Raw genomic sequence first — 21,014 nt, 5'->3', positions numbered from 1 at the left:
TGGAAGAGGGCAGAAGTTTTGGGAGAGAAACGGGGGACTTGTACACCACAACTGTTCTGGTATGTTACTGTTTTGATGTTGCAATGTCAAAAATATACCAAAATCAATAAAATGTGCTATAAAAAAAATCATGAACAAGCACACACAAAGACACTAACCACTGTGCTGTATCCCAATGTAAACGGGGTGCAAACATTGAGTAGTACTTACTCGATACAGCATTCAAAGACTTGCGTGACCTGACAGATAATATTTAAGGTAATTTCACAACACAAAGGGTCTTCACTCCCCAACTAAACGTTTAGCAATACTTACTCTTCTTAAAGACTCTGGAGCTGACGTCTGCCTACTCCAAAAGACTCATCTCCTAATGTCTGACACCTGCAGAATGAAATCCAAGTTCTTTCTAGAAATTTGCCTTCTCTGTAGCCGATCCTTCAATGGGGAAATAGTCGCAGTACACTCAGACAACAAAGATAGGGCACTAGAGCTGATCCTCAAGATACCACCACTGCACCATTGTAAACGTATATGCCCCCAACTCCCACCAGGAGCCATTTCTACGGACATCTATCTTTGATTGAGAGCAACTTGAATGTTGTAATGGACAATAAGATCGATAGAACACCCACTTGACATAAACTTGACTTAGGGACACTTGGAGAAGTGTCCATGTCTCAGAAAGGGATTATGCTTTCTTATTATACTGCTCATAAAAACATATGTACGACTAGACCACTCCCTCTCAGATGAGTGTCTGATGAGTGCAAAACAGGACGTAAAGATAGGTTAGATGGCTCTCTTCAACCATGCCCCATTGATGATAACACTCAACCTGTGCACACCCTCACCTAGACACTCTATTTTTTGCAGATCAATGAGTAGCTGTTGAGTGACCCAATCGATAGAGTTAAACGAGAGTAGGAGACTGGGAATTTTGTGCCGGAGAATGAGACCCTAGATGAGGTCTTCAAACTGTGGGGTGCACCCACCTGGGAGGGGTGTGGATGGGTTCCCAGGGGGGCGCAAATGCCTCTGCAAGCACATGTAAATGAAGATGGCCTGGAAGTGCGGCGATGTTTATTTGCTGCATTTCCAGGCTATCTTCACTTACTCCGAAGCCCTTGAAGTGAGATCAGAGTGCGATGGGGGCCGAAGGTCAGCGAGTGTGCTGCTGTGGGCTTGGCTAGGCAGTGTCTGGAGTCTTATCTCCAGCACGACCGAGTTTTTCACAGGTCTTTAAAGACCATTTCCTTATTTACATGCCTTTGTACACTGGTTACACAGGCTTAGTTTTTTTGTTGTTGGTTCCAGTACCCCCTGGTCCCCCACTCTGCCTATTCCTTACATTTGTATTTTACATTTCTTAGTGTGAGAATGCATTTCATGAAAAGGAATATAACGTGGGGTTGCCAAAAGAAAAATGCCAAGCATGTGTTGTTTAAATAGCCTGCAAAGACCTCGGCTTGACACTAGATAGGGTTATAAATAAAAAAGTATGTATTCATTTGTAATGGGACTTTTCTGTCTTTGCTCCCTTTAATTAGCAGTCATGAATCATTCAGGCCACCCTAGATCACAATTAAAAGTGCTTTCTATTTATATTTGCTGTTCGCATTATGCTCAGATAAGTGCTGAAAATACAGCTTTAGGTGACTGTTTATTTTTGTAGTGTCTGCAACATCAAAATAATGAGCTGGCAACCCTAATCATAAGACTGGAAGTTTGTTGCAGGATCAGCACATTATTTATTACCTCCACCCTCGATCTCTGATTAATGCCATAATAGCAATAGTTTAACTTGTATCTGAAACCCTACGCTGCCGTCCATAACATGCTGATTTACTTCAAGTGTCTGGGAATGCACCCTGCATTCCGACAACTCACTCCTCATTCTCACCCTTCACTTTCACACTCACCCTGCTCTCACAGCGATCACTCTGCTCTCATAATGCACTTGTGCTGTTCACCCTGTACCTCACCCTGCAGTCACACAAGCACACTACTCACCCTGCACTCATGTGACACTTCACTCACCTGTCACCCTCACTACTCAATCTGCAATCTCACTCAAACAAGCCCATGCATTCATTCGTCCCACTCTGCACTTACATCCGCACCCAAAATCATATGGTCACCTCACTCACACAGCAGTCACTCCTCTTACTCTACTCTCACACTGTTGCATCGCTCACCATGCACTCACATGGGCACTCCTGCCACCCACACAGCGCAGAGGGTTAATGTGCCTGCTACAAAGAACGTGTACCATGCAGATTACAGAACTGAATGTGAGTAAACTATGAGTAGCGCTATAAAAAATTAAATGTTTATCTGAAAGGAGTTATAGAGAGATGAGGTGCATTGTTGGTGAGTGGTAGTGAGGGAATTCATTGAGAAGAAACAAATGGCGGAGAGGGGGCACCAAAAAAAGACTGTTGCAGCGTGTGTGACCAGTGCTAGGGCCAGCCCTGGCTGGGAGTGATAGCCCCCCCTCCCCCTGGAGTTTGGGTCTAGTTGCGCCGCTGGTATGCTGGCAGGGTCAAAGAGGTTGCTAAAAAAAAACAAAAAACGACTCAGTGTTTTGAGTTTTCACAGTCATGCAAGTGTGTATAAATAATGCAATAACAGCTTAATTGGATAATAAATGCAAGTTAAACTAACTGGTGATAAATTCACTCTTATAGGTTATGAAACCTCAATTAGTGACTATCATCACTGCAGATGTCTGTGTGTGTTAAAGCTGAGCAACGCATAATTGAACCCTAGTTGGTGCAGAGGAATAGTTACCTTTGTGTTTATAGTCGGGGCCACTGGAATGATGCAATTGTGCGGTTTTGGCATTTTGCGCATAGTTATGGATTTCCCGCATTTGCCACTTAATTCATCATCTGCTGCATAATTTGCAGATTTAAATAAAAAACTTGTTTCTAGCTCTAACGGTTCAAAAGTTACTAAAAATGCAGCAACACATGTTACCTCGCAGTGGAAGGCCCTTTCTAAAGGTTGACTGGTCACCTTTCTGTTGCTTATTGCTATATGTGGGTGTTAATGTGGTACTTATGAGGGTCAATAAAAGCCAGGACAGTGTTAACAAGTGTAAAAATTGCAAAATAATGCAGTAATGCTATCACAACATATGCAGCATTATGCAGCATAATTCGCCTTTGCTTGCTTCAGAATTTAGTCAACCCTGCTGCAAAATGTGGCCTTCTCTTGTTGCATAATTCCAGTGGCCCAGTGCTATGAGGTCCCAGCATGTGGCAGAAAGCATTGTGAATATGTAAGTCATTATTTTAAAACAGTATTTACATACTCTAAGCTAGGCTGCTGCAAAATGATGCAGTGATTGAGGTAAAACAAGTTCTTATAAAATATACTTTTCAGTAATAAGTAATCAAACTGTATCTAATGCAGACATTTTTGTAAGTGTCTCCAAAATTCCAGATCTCAGCTGATAACACCCTTACATTACATCTCAAAAAGAATACATCTTTACCACCATGAAGCTTTAAACGGAGCCATTGGAATTATTCAGCAGAAGAGGACCACATTATGCGGCAGGTTTCACTAAATTGTGCATCAAGAAAAAGGTTAATTATGCGGTACAATGCGCCACATTTTGTGGTTAGCATCACTTCATTATTCTGTCATTTTAACTCAAGGTAACGCTGTTGGGGGAAATATTTCAGCCCATTAGCACCAGTTTAACACCCAAATACAGCAGTAAGCAACTGCAAAATTACCAGTCAATCTTTGCAAAGGGCCTTCCACTGCTCCGGAACACTCTGTCACGCTTTAAGTAACTTTTCTTCCGTTTGAGCTAGAATCAAGTTTATTTTTGTTGAAATCTGCAGGTTATGTAGCAAATGCAGTACACTGATAATTATGTGGAAAATGCTGCTGCTGCAGAAACTCATAATTCCAGTGGCCCTGGCTTTAAGTGACTCGATCAATTAATGACTGGTAAGAAGGCTAGTTTCTTTTTTAACTTTCTGCACTACCACCACACCCTTTCCTTTCAGGCAGAGGCACCTCAACGTCGGTATTAACCATTCAGGGGCAGTTTTTTGTGTGAAAGCTGAGTCCATGGGGTGGCAGGTAGAAGGCCAGCAGGGTTACATTCCGATGCAGAGCCCTAATCCTCTCAATGCCTGGGGCCTCACAGTAATAATGGTCTAGGAGACAGAGGAAAGGAGCGAGATTCATAGATCTTGTCAAAGAGAACACCCAGAATAGGGACCACTGTATGGGGAACTCATTTTCTTTTAGTTTAACAAATAAGTTTATTGAAGAACAAGTAATATCAATCCAAAGTATGAAATACTGATTAAATATACAAGAAGGAGAAAACCAAAAGAAAACAATCATGTACACATAGCTATGATAAATTGGTCAAACAATAAAATAACTATACAAGCAACAAGATAATGCATTTTAACAAATCATACAGAAGTGTAATGAGCAAAAGTATGTCAATATAATATTTAAATATTTAAAAAGGAGGAATGTCATGGAGGTCGAACGACTTCTTGTTGGATAGGAGTTAGGGAAAAAGAATGTTTAGCGCTGGCATCAATGAACATTGTAACTGGTGACCTTAAATGTGAACGTTTTATGGCTAGGTGAACAGGATGAACAAATCCTGTATCCAATCTATGATTATAACAAACTGCGTACCACCATGCCTGAAAAGATAACTTAGTCAGATCTTGACTCTTGGTCCATATTTTATTCCATAAGGGAATTGGCCAATCCGTTCCTAAACCTTCTTACCAAGAGAGTTCAACCTTAGTTTTGTCTTCAGCAGTGTATGAATGATGTAAATGAGTATATATGGTAGAAGCTTTCAGGCAAGAGGGTAGAAGAGTATATAAGCTATTAACAGTAATAGGGTTAGTAGGGGGGTGGGAAGAGAGTTGAGTATAAGTAATGGAAAGAGCTTGTTTAATGAGGTTATATTTGGAGTGAAAAGAAAGAGGTAAGTCAAAAAGCGGACGAGCTTTGAAAAAAGGAATAACATCATTTTGAGAAAAAAGTTGATGTGTCCAAATCAGACCCTTTTGTCTCCATACTTTCCAATATATGGGCTTCCCATGTATCAATATGGATTTATTATGCCACAGGGGGGAGTCAAGAAAGGAGGTTAAATCAATAGGAGGTGTGGGAGAAGTAGAATCAAGAAGTTTACAAGTGTATTTAAGAATGGGGGTAGATGGAGATTGCGGCTTACGAGTAAAAAAAAAAAAAAAGAAACGGAAAGATTGTTCAAGATCAACCCATACATGGCATTCTAGCAGAGAATCAACAAGCCAGTTCGAAGCTTGGCGCAGTAAAAACGATTTATGATAAGAAGGAAAATCAGGAAAATTCACCCCACCTTCAGATTTTAATTTAGTTAGTCTCCGCAATGATATACGAGATTTTTTATTAATCCGTAGGAACGATGATATTCTAGAATTCATTATTTTTAAAAACTTAACAGGAATAGGAGCAGGAATATTAGAGAGTATATAGAATTGTAGGGGAGAGCATCATTTTAATGGTATCTAAGCGACCCCACCACAAGAGACATAGGGGGTGTCATTTTCTTGTCAATGTGGAGATTCTTTGTATACATTTCTCTAAACATAAGGAAATGGTGGTTGGAATTGAAGGGGTAAAATAGAGTCCCAAATATTTAATATGTTGAGAATTCCAAGAAAACTTCGAGGCACTGAAGTCATCTTTGAACGTATATTTAGTTAAGGGAAGTATTTCACATTTATCTCTATTTAATTTATAATCAGAAACGGAAGCAAACAGCTCCATTTCTTGTAAGAAAGCAGGGATAGAAGGTTGAGGGTTCGAAATAAATAGCAAAATATCATCGGCATAATCTGCCAATTTAATTTGTTAGCCATTTACTTCAAATCCCTTTATGTTTTGGTAGATTTTGGACGGAAAGGGTTTCAGGGCTAAATTAAAGAGGAGAGGGGATAAAGGGCAGCCCTGGCGAACACCTCTTTTCAGGTTAAAATAAGGAGAAGTTATACCATTTACAAAAACGGCTGCTCTGGGATTAGTCTAAAGCAATGAAATCAAAGAGATAATTTTTGAGCCAAAACCAAACCATTTAAGCCTTCGAAATAAATAAGACCAATTGACCCTGTGAAAAGCTTTCTCCGCATCCAAAGCAATGGCTGCTAATGAATGGGGTAAATGAGAGGATTTCGAAAGAATATAAAAAAATAAATGAGTGTTGTCAGAAATAAGGCTACCTTTTTCAAATCTAGATTGTTCTGCACCTAATAGTTGAGGCAGGAAAGTCTCCAAGCGTAAAGCCAATGTCTTAGAAAAGATTTTGTAATCAATATTGACAAGTGAGATAGACCTATCCTTTTTGCACTATTTTAAGTCTTTGCCATCTGTAGGTATTAAACAAATTAGAGCTTCCAGAAAGGATCCAGAAGAGTCATCCACATGAGAAAAAGGAATGAAGGAGAGAAAGTTATTTGGAAAGGAGTAGTGGAGCAAAATGAGTAACAAATTCTACAGTAAAACCATCAGGTCCTGGGGCTTTGTCTTTTTTGAGGGAAAGTAATGCAGTAAGAAGTTCTTGTTGATAAACCTCAGTTTCTAAAGAAGTGAAGTCTAATTGGGTATCAGGGGAAAGAGGAATGTCAGCAAAAAACTGAAATATAAGAATCAGAGGGTGCAATTTCAGGTGTGTAAAGTGATTTATAGAAAAGAAGAAATTCGTTTAATCTTTCTGAGTCTTTAAATCGCAATGCATTTTGTTCATCCATAATACAATCAATATCATACTTCCAGTGTTTGACCTTTAAGTAGTTTGCTAAAAGCTTACCCGCCTTGTTCTGACCACCATAAACATTTGCACTAGCTTTTAACAGATAAAGTGATGCATTGGCGGTAGATTCTTTAGTAAATTGGAACAAGTTGAGACAAACACTGTTTGGACTTTGGGTATGATAAGAATGCTCCAATCTCCTTATCTCAGCCAGTAGATCATTGGTAACCTTGCGGGCTTTTTTATGTTCTTTGGAGACAAAACCAATGATAAAATCTCTGGCAGACACTTTAAAAGCGTCCCATACTACAAAAAAAGGGGAGAGAATCAGTTTGGTTTAATGAAAAATATTCTTTAAAGAATGCAGTATAAGAGGAGTTAAACATAGGGTCCAAGAGAAGTGAATTATTAAAACGCCACCTTCTGGGACCATCAGGTTTAGGGGCTATATCTAATTGAATGGAAATGGGGGCATGATCAGATATTAGAATGGAACCAATATCTGCACCTCTTAATGATTGGGGAATGATGTGGGAAACAAAAATATAATCAATTCGAGATTGGCTTTGGTGAGCCGGAGAAAAAAAAGTTTATTCTCTCGTGGTGGGATTACAAAGTCTCCCGGCATCTACAAGTTTAAATTGCTGAAGTGTCTAGATAAACAATTTATGTGTTTTATGTGGTTTATTGTCATCTATACAAGTTGAGATTTGCTGTGATATTGATGTCCAAAACAAAGGGTCAGCAATGGTAGGAGCATAGATGTTAAACAAGAAAATAGAAGCACTCCCAATCAACAGTTTAGTATATAACCATCTTCATCGGAGGATTGGGAAAGCAATTTAACAGCAAGTGATTTGTGACAAAGCATTATTACACAGTTGCGTTTACCGTCTCCGGCTGAGAAGAAGACGTCCCCTATCCAACCCCGCTTTAATTTCAGAGAATCAGAATCCATTAGATGGGATTCTTGTATAAGAGCAATATCAGCCCCTAATTTAGATAAATTTGTTAAGACACGTTGTTGCTTAATAGGAGAATTCAGACCTCTAACATTCCATGAAATAATTTTCAGAGACATATGAACAATAATAAAAGGGTAAAAAGATATTGTACAAAATAGACCATCAGAATATACAAGATATGATAGACCAGCCATGCAAGCAAGAGTTAAAACGATAACAAGAGTTTGAGAGAATTAAATACAAGTAAGAAAATGTGGCAGCAGATGAAAAAAAGAATAGAAAAACTGTCGGAGGATAAAAGAACTGAAGAAGAAAAAGAAAGTAGAAAAAGGAGCAACAATTAAAATAGAAAAGATACAACATTCCTAAGCGTAAAGACATCATAAGAAGAAGGGGGGGGGAGGGGGGGGGGTAGGGTGGAACCACGTGGAACATATGGCGCATCTAGTTTCAACGAAACGAGGACGAATCAAAGCATTGCAAATAGGGCAAGGGTAGGTGACACGGTCAAACAACGACTGATCTGCAGAGAGGGGAAAAAGAATTAGTCAACATAACAAGGCAACAAGAAATGTAAAGTACAATGACAAAACATGTCAAAACCGAGTAAAGACAAATTGACGTACTAACAAACATCGAGCAATAATTACCCAAATGCTAGAATCTTAGAACAACAAACTCGAGTAAAGAAGTGACTATAATGGAAAAATAAAAGAGAGAAACAACAGCGAGTCAAACATCTTGAGAAGACGCACCACCAGAGCAGTCCACTGAGTCAACTTTGTAGGAATTGAAGAAGCTTCGCAGCTTTATGGGATCTTCATATGTTGTCATATTTAATTTTTTAGGTAACTTTGAAAAGGCAAGGATGAAAGAGGCCATATCGTGCTCCCAAAGCATGTAAATCAGGTCTCAAATCGAGAAATTCCTTACGTCTATTAGCAGTGGATTTGGCATAGTCCTGGGCACAAAACCAGACCAAGAGATGCGCTGAAGTGACTTGACTGCGGATAAGACTTTAGCAGATCCGTGTACTCAAGAAAGTACATGATGACCCCTCTAGGTCTCTGAGATGAGGACATGTCAGTATGTAGATGACCAAGTCTATGGGCGCGTTGAATATTGAGTACAGTTCCTTCAGGTAGATGCAGCAGTCTAGGAAAAAAGGACTTGAATAAAGAGATCGGGTCTGACCCCTCTGCGCCTTCCGGAAGGTTGTTCCTTCTATTCTATTTTCGAAATCTTCAACCTGCTTCTGAAGCACCGATATTTGGGAGTGAAGGATGTTAACCCTCTCATTTGTGTGAGTAAATGAGGAAACACTGTGTTCCACCGTAGTTAGCCGTTCATTCATTTGAGACCAGTTTTCCGTCAAGAATTGGAGTTTGGTGGTTGTGTCTTCCATTAAAGGTCGGAGAGCGCGTATCCCATCCAACAACATATCCAGAGACACAGGAGAAGAGGGTTTTGGTGGAGGGGTGGATCCTTCTTCATTCCTTTAGTGTTAACCTTTACAGCAGCAGCAGAAACACAGGCATTTAAAGGAGGGGGGGCATTAGAGACCAAAGTTAATGACTCCTCCATTTTAGAAAATTCTGAGAAAATTCTAGAATTTTTGATAAATGTGTGCACAGTACGGGACGTAGGGGGTCCGAGCTTTTTCAGTCTACCCATAGACCAAGACAGGAGGAAGTATGAAAAGACTTAATTAAAGTTTCCTTATCTTAATTCTCCTCTCTGGATCTTCCCCCTGCTTTCTTTTTATCTCTCTTTTTCTCTCTCCCCCTTCTTATACAGCAAGAGGAAACTTGTATCAATAAACAACATTGGATCCCTCCTGACAGGGATACTTCAGGCGTAGGAAATGATAAAAGAGTAGAACGCCCCAATCAAATGCCAGTGAAGGGGCTGCAATAGGTTACGTTAACTCCAAGTTGCAAAAACACATCTGGTCTCAAGTCTCATGAGAAGTGAACATCAATAAATAACGTGAGCCTCAAAAATCAAAATCCTGACAGGAACACTTCATGATGGAGGCGTCATGAAGAAAGCCGAATTTCCAGTGATAAAAGTTATTTAATGAGCCTCTATAGGCAACATCCGCATGAATTTGCTGAAAAATCCGAGTTCCCAGGAAGAAATCACTTGCATGACAAGAAAAAACAAAATAATTCTCTCACCGGCATCTGACAGGGTGAAATAGCGCTGCATTCAAAACGGCGGCTGCTGTGAAGGCGACTATGTTATGAAAGGCGTCATTAGTGGTTCTAGGCGTCGTGTTGCAGGAAGGAAGCACCCAGGCACAACCTAGGAGGTCAGCGCATCTTCTGACACTCAAATCCCCTTGCCAAACTCGTGGAAATGAGCTCGGAGTGCGTCTCGTCCGTCCCGTCCCGCGGAGCCCTACATGGACTCCGCGATTAGCCACAGGCGCCAAGCCACGCCCCTGGGGGACTCATTTTTATCTTTACAAATGGCAAGAGACAGCTTCTTCAGAGAGATACCCCAAATAAGGGGACAATATAAGTGTTTTTGTTTTTTAAAGGGACATTCATTAGTGAAGCTTGTACTGCTGCCAAGTGTGTACGTGGCCGCTGCTGGTTATCATTAAGGAATCAGATGCAGCAGGACTGGGCCCCAGGGATTTGAGGGGCCCAATGCATCACAGTTATGACTGTCTACCTTTAAAAAAGGGGCATCTGAGCTTATTTTCCTTTCAAACATTAGCTCCGAGGTGATGATCCGTCATGGTGGTGAAGATGCAGAGGAGATAGCCTGCTACTCAGGACTGCAGTTATCATTAGTGCAGCAGGTGTAGTTACATTGGGGTCAAAGAGTGTGAGGGGCTCACAACACCCCAATTATGGGGAGCAGTTTGTTTGGGAAATCTGTTTTTGTTTGATGCATTTGCTGTTTTATAAGTCTCATATTTAGTGTGGTTCATAAGCTATAGATAAAGTATTCCTGAAATCATCTCATAAGCCCCGCTCCCTGCATGCAGCCATGTCCCTCCCGCTCCTGCAATCCTTGCCATTAAGTTTTGGAGGGGGGCCCGACCTCAAAACATTTTGCTTTTGGGGAGCTCAGAGTAAAAAGGTCTGAAGACCTCTGCCCTAGATATTGCTCACACAACCCTCTGGAAATCCCTCAAGGCATATATGAGGAGCATATTCATAACAAATGTTTCCTTATATAAAAAGAGATAGGTAGATATAAGGCACAAGTTAGAACTTGCTCTGAAACAAGTAACTGATCTCCATAAACTAGCTCCAGTCCATAAAAACTGGAGGACAGCTTGTGTCACCAGAGCCCAGTTAAAAGTCTTAGACTGTGGCAAAACACAATATGCCCTTCTCTGCATGAAACCGCGCTACTATTCCACAGCTAACACAGCAGGGAAGCTCCTGGCAGCACAGCTGCATGCCAAGGTCAACCGTGAGAGGATTCATAGAATAACCAACAGGGTGGGGGGGCGGGGGGGGGGTCACAGTTCAGGAAGACTATGACATAGCCGATGCGTTTCACAGCCTCTACCAAAAACTGCACTATAGAGAACAGGTGAGTCAAACAGAAGTCTCTCAATATAAGCAAAATCCCCCTCACCGATCTCTTGAAATAGTGACAGCAATATCTAAGCTTTAAACTGAAAAATCCCCAGGCGGCTACATAGCCAATTTTTATAAGCTATTCTGCTCAAAATTGGCCCAACAAAGCAATTTAATGACATTGCTAACTCAGGCAAGCTTCCCAAAACAATGTACTAAGCGTCTGTGGTGGCCATGCACCAACCAGGCAAAGACCCAACCTTATTCTCCTTGTATCGCCCCATCTCCCTCTTAAATATCAACCTGAAACTCTTCATGGGCATCCTTGCACAATGACTTGGTCACTACTTTACAGACAAAATAGACATAGACCAGGTGGGTTTCATCCCTGATCGCCAATGAGGTGACAAAACCAAAAAGTTGGTCCACATAATTGAGAACACACAAAGAAAACGCATAAATGTCGTACTCCTATACTTTGATGCCGAAAAGTTAGTTGATTGAGTTGACTGGGGTTCATGGAAGGCACCCTGCAAAGCTTGAAATGTGCACCCCTTCCCCATTTCCTTGAAATGGGTCATGGGAAGTTATCACCATCCTGCAGCAAGGAAAACAGTGAATTGCACTGCATCCTCCCCTTTTCATAAAGAATGAGGCACAAGACAGGGATGCCCTCTCTCTTGCCCCTTATCTTTGCCCTCACATTTGTACCACTTTCTGGTGCAATTAGATAGAATAAGAAAATCAAAAGGGCTTCCGTCGGCAAACAGGCATTCAAACGCAATTTATTTTTGTAAACAAATTTTATTAATTTGCAATAAGACAATGAAAAACAGCCTGCAGGGCGTTGTGGCAGACATGACGATAAGCACACTATTCAACATAGTGGAATATAAACGTGCAAGTTAAGTCTGTAGTGTCAAATGCCAGTCCGCTTGTTGGAAAAATATGGCAATGCAGAACTCGGGCCAATGTCCTCCCGCAACTCGGGATTCAGTAGGACTTGTCGACACACTCTGTGCATCCTAAATTCCCATTAGTGTCTCTATGCAGATAACAGCTTATAGACCCCCCCACCCCCCTCTTAACTCCCTCCAAACTCCCCCTACCCCCCCCCCTCCCCAACCCCCAGGCATGTCCCTGAGCTTCAAAGTATCTATATTCGAGTAACGGTCAATATAGTCATGTAAGAGGGGCTCCACATTACCCGCCACTGGCAAGTGGCATCATCTGAGGGAACGAGTACCGTGTCAGCCCAACCCAGCGATGTCGGCAGATAGCATGGTAATGCTGGGATCATTCCCCCGCTAAAGGTCCCACTGCCCCCGGATCTTCCTCGTCAGTCGGGGGTTTCAACAGGTCCACTAATGCCACTCATGCCCGTGCCATCTCCACTGTCCTCTCATGCCCAGTACGGTTGGCCATCTGTAGCCGGAAGGTCCCCTCACAGTACGCCCACTTCACCATCTCCCTAGACCAGCGTGTCAAACTAGGGCCGTTTTTCATTTCCCAGTGGCTGGTGAGTTCCCTTTTAGCCAACACTAATCCCAGGTCTATGAACATACTAGTAACTTTGTTCTTGGCATTGTGGGGGAACCATTGCAGCAGGCAACAGCCTGGGGTCAATGCAATGTCTCTTGTCGTTAATCTTGCCTGGCGTGTGGTACGCCCTATGGAAAACATAGAAGTGAATTAACTGAAAGTGCGCATTTCTTGAGCTCTTCCAGGCCCTTTCCACAAGTTCCCCCCAAGGTTAATCGTCGATGGCCTCATCTAGGTCCTCCTCCCATTTGCGGCGCAGCACTGTTAAGGGCTGGCGCATTCCCTGCGTGATAAGTCTGTACAGGCAAGTGACCGCTTTGATAGTACCAACCGCCATCACCACATACTAGCAGGTCAGGGAAGTCTGGGGTTCCACCAACCCCTCTCGCCAATGTTTCCGGATAGCCGCCGTCAAAGCTGCATGCAGGAGGAAATCCCCTCTGGGGAGGTCATGCTGCTCCAGTAGATCGTTAAAAGGGAGCAAGGTATTGTCCTCAAATCCCCTATAGTGGAGATCCCGGCCTCGTCCCAGAGTCGCAGCCTGCTCCACGCCCCTGCATGGGGTAATGCCTTACAAACTACCAACGGAATCTCAGGCGCATACGGGGTCTTCACCCGTGTTCTCCGAGGCAGCCGGTTCCAACACTGGCGCACTATTTGTAAGTCCGGGGGACCGCCCCTGTTACATTGAGGAAAGTACTCTTACTGGTAATGTAATCCAGGAGCCATAGGTATAATTAAGTAGATTTATTCATAGTAAGTAGGATGGTAAAGAAGGCCCCACCGGGAGCAGCATCCAGCTGCTCAGCCCATCTCACTCAAACTGACCACACTTCAAACCATGCATTCACGAACATTCCGATGACATCACACACACAGGCTGAGCAGCAAGGAGAAGAAGAAGACTAGAATAGAACACATCTCCCTTCTTTAAACAGTGAAAACAAAAGAATACAAAAGAAAATAACACTGTAATCCCTGACGATGACAAGGTCAGGATTTCAAATAAGCATACACAAGATTGTATGAATAACTATACATAAAATTTTGAAATAGGAATACAGCACAATGTAAGAACTCAAACAGCGGTGAATAATTTAAAATGGTATGATTAATAGTATCACACCCACATAACAAAGACACCACTCACACTAAATTCGAAAGAAAGATAAGTCGTCACATCTCGCACAAAACATGAAAAGAGGAACAACTTCACCTAGCACAAAACCCTTGCAAAAACAATACAATCCAACACTTCAATGCAAAGACCCCACATGACGACTCATCCAATATTAACTAATACAAAAACACCATATGACCATACAATTCAACAGTTCAAGCTGACACACAAGAACATCACCTAACCATCATCCCTCATCCAAACCAAAAATACCCAAAATATCACAAATCATGCCAGTTGGCCAGACCAGCACAAAAAGTGATAAACAGGAAACCCGTACTAAAAGAAATGGTGCCCCTCAGAATATCAAGGACAGAAATGTATCATTTCTTAAACTAAACACATGGGGAATAAGACATCTCAAAACACTCAATGACCATTTAAACATATGCCAAAGCATAACATAACTTTAAACGGGTACTAGACCCCCTGCGCACAGGGTACGCGACTCCCCGAAACGCACGCCTAGGCAACACACACTTTAAGGGGTACATGACTCCCCAGCGCTCACAGGATACCTAACTCCCAGAAACGCACACCTAGACAACACATAACACACTTTAAAAGGGTATTTTAACCCTTGAAACCAATGCCTAGGCCACACACACTTTAAGGGGTACATGACTCCCCAGCGCTCACAGGATACTTGACTCCTAGAAACGCACGCCTAGACAACACAAAACACACTTTAAAAGGGTATTTGACCCCCGAAACCAACACCTAGGCAAAACCACTTTAATGGGGTACATGACTCCCCAGCGCTCTCAGGATTCCTGACTCCCAGAAACGCACACCTAGACCACACTTAATACACTTTAAAGGGTATTTGACCCCTGAAACACACACCAAGGCAAACCACATGACCTACTTTAAAGGGTAACTGACATGCAAGATAAAACAAAATAAAAAGATTGTGACCCGTCAAATACAGAGGCCCACGCTAACTAATTAAAGAAAGCGCGACATCATGGTACTAGGATATTAAACTATGCCAGTGTTATTTCAAATCTGCACTCACGCCCAACTTAGAAAATAATTAACAAGCAAAACGCAGAGATTGCCAATACCAATAAATATTTGGTGATTGAACAAACCACTGCCAAAATGATCAAATTATCATTAAATAGCTCTTGCAAGACTTAACCACTGTACGTTATACATTAACAGTGCAGATTTTACTCTAAGTTTTGCACCGTAACTATAACATAACAAACTAAAATAATAGAAAGTAGTCACCGTTGTCGTCTCTGAAAAAAAAATTGCTGGAATAAAATGTCACAAGAAGACAAGTTGAAACCAAACTCATTAGGATGCTTCAAAATCCACAAGGTGGCAGTGTTGTTAAAAAAAAAAAAAACGATATTGCATCAATTCCATTGCAGCAAAACCTTGCCAGGTACCAGAATTGTTTAGCAGGTGGCGCTGATCCTGTCAACTTTTCACCGATGAAGTTCTAGTTACTAGTCTCCATGAATTGTATCGATTGAAGTTCTCCTTATTTTTTATTTTTTTTAAATAAAGATGAGACGAAAATTACCTGACACACCATGCAGCGCTCTTGCCAACAAAATTTGTTCATTGACGGTGCTCGCAATGAGCAACCTTCGCAGCAGTTTGACACGCAACTCTGTGATGCCCAGTGCCTTACTGATGAAAAGCTCAAAATGGCGGCACGCTGAGTGGACGCTTGCCGGGTGGGTCCCGGCGCGTCTGTGAGTGACAACGTCAATAAGCAATGCGACAGAAATGGAATTGCTGCGACGTAGTACCTGTCCGTGCACACGGTAGTTCTTAAGCAGGTAAGAACGTGCGGACCAAGCACAGCACGCACCATTTCCCAAAAATAGCAACTGCCCACTACAGTTCCGTGGCAAAACACTTAGTTAAGCACTTCGATGGCATCGCGAAACAACCAAAACCGGATGCCAACACTCGCATGGCATCTCAGACTTGACATGACGGCAAATTAAATATGAAAAAAAAACGAAACACGATGTCTCCACCTGTTGATGAAAGCGCTAACACTCTGCCAGTTCACGAAGTCAGATAATTCCATGTGCTGATTCCGTGTGGCTTCCTCATGTGAAACACCCTGGGTAAATGATTTAACACATCCAGAAATACTGCGGACCGTTTCCTGACCAGAGAAATAGATTAAGCATCCCTTCTTTAACCAGAGCCAGTTCAAAACTCAAAATAACGTCTTGCACAGCGTATTTTGGCATTTAGCATTGCTACAGAAGTAGACAGCAAAAAGTCCAATGTTAGCAGGTTTCAGATTTCAGGTCACACACTGTCCAACACTTGTGAGATTATTATCATTTTTTTCTTTTTTTTTTCCGTTGTTATTCTAAGGTGAAAATATTAACAGGTTACAATTCAATTGAGCCACACAACTTCCAACGCCCAAAACATACCTGTGTAGGCTGTCCGTTATAAAAGACACCGGGGGGGCATCCAAGGCGTGGATTAGCTTTGTTTTCAGGCTCCGCTTGCTTCACTTAGGCGCAGTTTCATCAGTTGCTTTGGTTTTCGCGTGGTTCTTTACTTCCAATCGTCGCCACTGTTGCATTGAGGAAAGTACTCTTACTGGTAATGTAATCCAGGAGCCATAGGCATAATTAAATAGATCTATTCATAGTAAGTAGGATGGTAAATAAGGCCCCACCAGGAGCAGCATCCAGCTGCTCAGCCCATCTCACTCAAACTGACCACACTTCAAACCATGCATTCACGAACATTCCGATGACATCACACACACAGGCTGAGCAGCAAGGAGAAGAAGTAGACTAGAATATAACACTAGAGGAAGACGCAGCAACACTTGGGACAAGAGGTGCAGGGAGGGGTCCGGACCACCAAGGTTCCCTGTGTCCTTTAGGCGTCCTGCCATCCACTTTGTGTACCACTGCAGCTACGCTGAGTGGTAATAGGCCTCAAAATCCGGCAGCACAAAACCCCCCCTCTGCAATGGGTCTCATCATAGTGGTGAGATCTACTCTCCGCCTCCCTGTGCCCCAAAGGAAACCCGTGAGCATTGTATTGAGTTGAGCAAAGACATTCGGTGGGATCCATATTGGGAGCATTCCGAAGAAATAGAGGAGCCTGGGTAATGTAACCATTTTCACCAGCGCTACCCTTCCCGCCACCGCTAGCGGGAGGGTCCCCCAGAACTCAAGGCTGCCCTTTGCGCCACGTATCGTACACCCTACGTTACGCTCTAGGAGATCTGCAGGGTCATGATATATCCAAGTGCCCAGGTACGGCAAACAGATAGTTTCCCAAGGGACCCCCTCAGCCTCCGTTAGTCCAGCCCTACCCGACCTTGTGGGAAAAAGACACGACTTGGCCCAGTTCACCCTAAGCCCCGCGACACTCCCAAGAACACCCAGCAGCTCCTTGGCTCCCTGCAGAGCCTCCCCTGAATTAACCAGAAACAGCAGGAGGTCCTCTGCGTAGAGCGCAATGTGCTGTAGCTGACCCTCCACCTCCAGGCCCTGATAATAACGGCCAGTTCTGACGTGTGCAGCCATGGGTTCCATTGCCAACGCAAACAGTAACGGTGACAACGGACAGCACTTCCCTTAGTAGCACCCTCCGTACTCCAACGACCTCCCCAATGCAGCATCCCTTAATAACCGCCTTAAAGGCATCCCACTCGATAAGTGAACTCGTCGATGTACCGGTATTTACTAAAAAATAGTCCTCAATAGCTGAGCCTATAGTGGCCCGAAACACCGGGTCTTCCAGCATCTCCTGGCGCAGGCGCCAACTAGGTACAGCAGACCTGAGCCGTAGCCAATTTAAGGATAATAACAACGGGTTATGATCAGAGACTGTTCTAGCCAAATTTTCACTGTGCGTGACCCCACCATGCACGTCCGGGGAACATAGGATCGAGTCCAACCGGACATGTAATTCGTGCAAAGCGTTATAGTAGAAGTAATCCCTGTCAACTGGGTGATGGGCCTTCCAGGTGTCCGTGAACCCACAGCAGCGCTGCCAATCACGTCTGAGTGCTGCGAGGCTATGTACTGGAGCATCTGGGAGCGGAGGGTGAGAACGGTCCAGGTCAATGGAAGGAAGAGCCTTCTCTGTATTAGTCCCTCAGCTATGGAACACGCTGCCTGAGGGGATGCGCAGGGAAGGGAACCTCCTGCGGTTTAGAAGGATGCTAAAAACATTGCTGTTTAAAAGAACCCTGGGTGTAAATTAGACCAAGAAGTGCCTTCATTCTGTGTCTGCCTAGCTTATTGTTTGTTACCACTGATTTCCGCGCACCTAGAGACCTGTAGGTGATTGGGCGCGATACAAATCTAAAATAACAATAACAATAACAATGTCAGTAATACTGTTAAAGTCCCCCCCCCAACAGTACCGACCCTGTTAGACTGGTCCACGTTGGGGGCATAAAGGCTCCTTATCACTATATCCCTGCCATCCAACCATCCTGAGACCACCACATATCTACCGTCTGGGTCCACCAACTGCCTGGTACTCTGAAAAGGAACACCCGCCCGCACCCAAATCAAAGTGCCTCTGGCATGTAGTACAAAACACTTGTCCCCTCCATCTCTTCTGCAATATGAGCCCCTCCTTCTGCGTCAAATGAGTTTCATGCAACAGGGCAATCTGCACCCCCCTCCTCACCAGATATGCATGTATTTTGTGTCGACGCAGCATCGTGTGCATCCCCCTGACATTCCAGGAGATGCATTTAATCCTTACGGGGGATCCCATTGCTCGAACTGAGTTAGTACGACTTCTAACCTAACAACAACAGGCCTGGCCCCAAACAAAACCCCTTCAACAACCAAACTCCCCCTCCCCAGGACAGGTGCCAACCAACAAGTCCCCATCCAAACCAGTACGGTGACCTACAAGCCACGAAAAAACAACTGGAGATGCGTAGGCTTGCCCTGCAGGACCCAGAACCGAGGCATTCAAACTCACAATGTACGCTGATAAAATATGCTCACTAGCGGACCCCCTGACATCCATGACGCAACTGGTTAGGGGGCTCCACAGCTTCAAATCACTTTCAAACTTTCAAATTAGCCTCAGTAAATCAGAGGATCCAACTGTTACAACCCATACCTCTCCAGGTCTCAGCCTTGAGCACACTCCTCCTTATCCCATGATCTAGAGACTCTTTACTGTCTCTGCGGATCACCTTAGCATGCACCACATTACAGATAGTAACTCTAAACTAAGCTAAGATGTTAAGACTTATGACCGGATTTCCACAAATGGCACAACAAACACATTTCTTAGTTGGGGTACCTGATGGTAGTCAAGATGAGGGTCCTCCCCCAGATTCTTTACCTGTTTCAAACTGTCGCTCTGTCACTCCCACCTACAATGATTAAACTTTTCCAGACTCTGGTGAACACATACATCCAGCAAAATAAACCACCTCGCACTGCCAGCAAGACCCTCTACTGCCTAATTAAACAAGGAGGACTTGAACTTCCACACTTACTATCATATTTCCAGGCTTTCCAACTCCACTATCCCATTGAACGGGGGAGTGAAGCAAGCCACAAAACAATGGTGCTTCGTTGACCGGATCATAGCTGCAACTCCTCTCTAACAGTTTCTGTGGTTTTGTAGGTCGCTGGGAGCTATACTTCTATCCAGTCACGAGAATCACAATGCCCATTTGGGACAGGGTAGCTATAAGACCTGGGTTCACAACCTTCGCCTCCCCGTTCACACCTATATTTTTTAATTCAGATTTTACCTGTGCTAGAGAAGACCCAGCTTTTAAGGTGTAGAGGGAGAGGGAAGTGCCTCACGGTGGGTTCCTTCTTCAGAAACCATCCGATACTCTCTGAAGAACTTAAAGGTAAATTTGGGTTATCAAAAATGGAACACTTTGCATATACAGAGCTCCGACATTGGGTGCTAAACCCTACAATGAAAGTGGGAGCATCACGACCATTTACAGGCCTAGAAAAATGGTAAACAATGGACCACATGATTGAGCACGAATATCCATATTATGCACATATTTCATTGACTTCCTCTCCCATGATACGACACTGGGTCAGAAAGATGGGGGTGGGGGGTGGAGTTAGTTCAAACATTTTCACCTAGGGATTGGAAACACTTGTACAGCAGGTTGGAGGGGCTGCGAGTCAGAGGCACCCCTACTGCATCTCCTATGGCACAGTCCCAAATTGGGGAGGTTTTGGGGTGCTGTTCTCAAAAGACCTAAATAAGGCCTTTGATATTCAAATCCTTAAAGACCTTGTGGTAGTCATAATGGGGAGTCCCTTCCCCTCTCTCAGATCACCAGGGTCCATCAGGGGCAAACAGTTGGCCATAGCCTTGGTTGCTGTGGTTCAGGTCTTGTTGACACTGTAGGTGGGGGTGTTTGTGGTGGAGCGAGATGAGGGGTATACACCCAGAATATCGTCACCTGGCATAGGAAGCTGTGGGAAGCCCTCACCATGGAAAATTTTTCCCTGACTGCAAGTAACACTCCTAAAGCCTATAAAGCTAGCAGGCAACCCTTCATGTGGCTTCAAACCCACAACTTCAGAGAACTGTCGTGTCTCAAATACCTGAGGGCCATTCGTCTCATCCCGAAGGAGCTATCTACACTTCTTCCGACCCAGTGATCTTAAACATTCAATTGTTTGCTGATATAGTTCATCGATGACCCACGCAGAAGGGATATACCATCTTAGCACGTCAATCAGAGATTAGCAAACACATGACTTGATTGATTGGGAGGAGGGTAGAGGGATGTGGGTATTGGTATTGTTTGTTTATAAAATTTGAAACATGGATAACCTCAAGCTCCTCATCAGCCAGATGGTTGTGGACATTATTATGTGTACGCTTATGAATAAAAACAGTTAATGCTAAAGATGGCCTCTGTGGTTGCTCATGCATCCACTGTGGCCATATTTGGATGAGTTTGTTCAAATAAAAGAAACCATTTGTTGATGCCTCCACGCATCCACGTGCATGCACATTTGCAG

Source organism: Triturus cristatus, chromosome 12, assembly GCF_964204655.1.
Source record: "Triturus cristatus chromosome 12, aTriCri1.1, whole genome shotgun sequence".
NCBI lineage: Eukaryota > Metazoa > Chordata > Amphibia > Caudata > Salamandridae > Triturus > Triturus cristatus.
The sequence above is the reverse complement of the archived record's forward strand: the minus strand, read 5'-3'. Positions refer to the sequence as shown.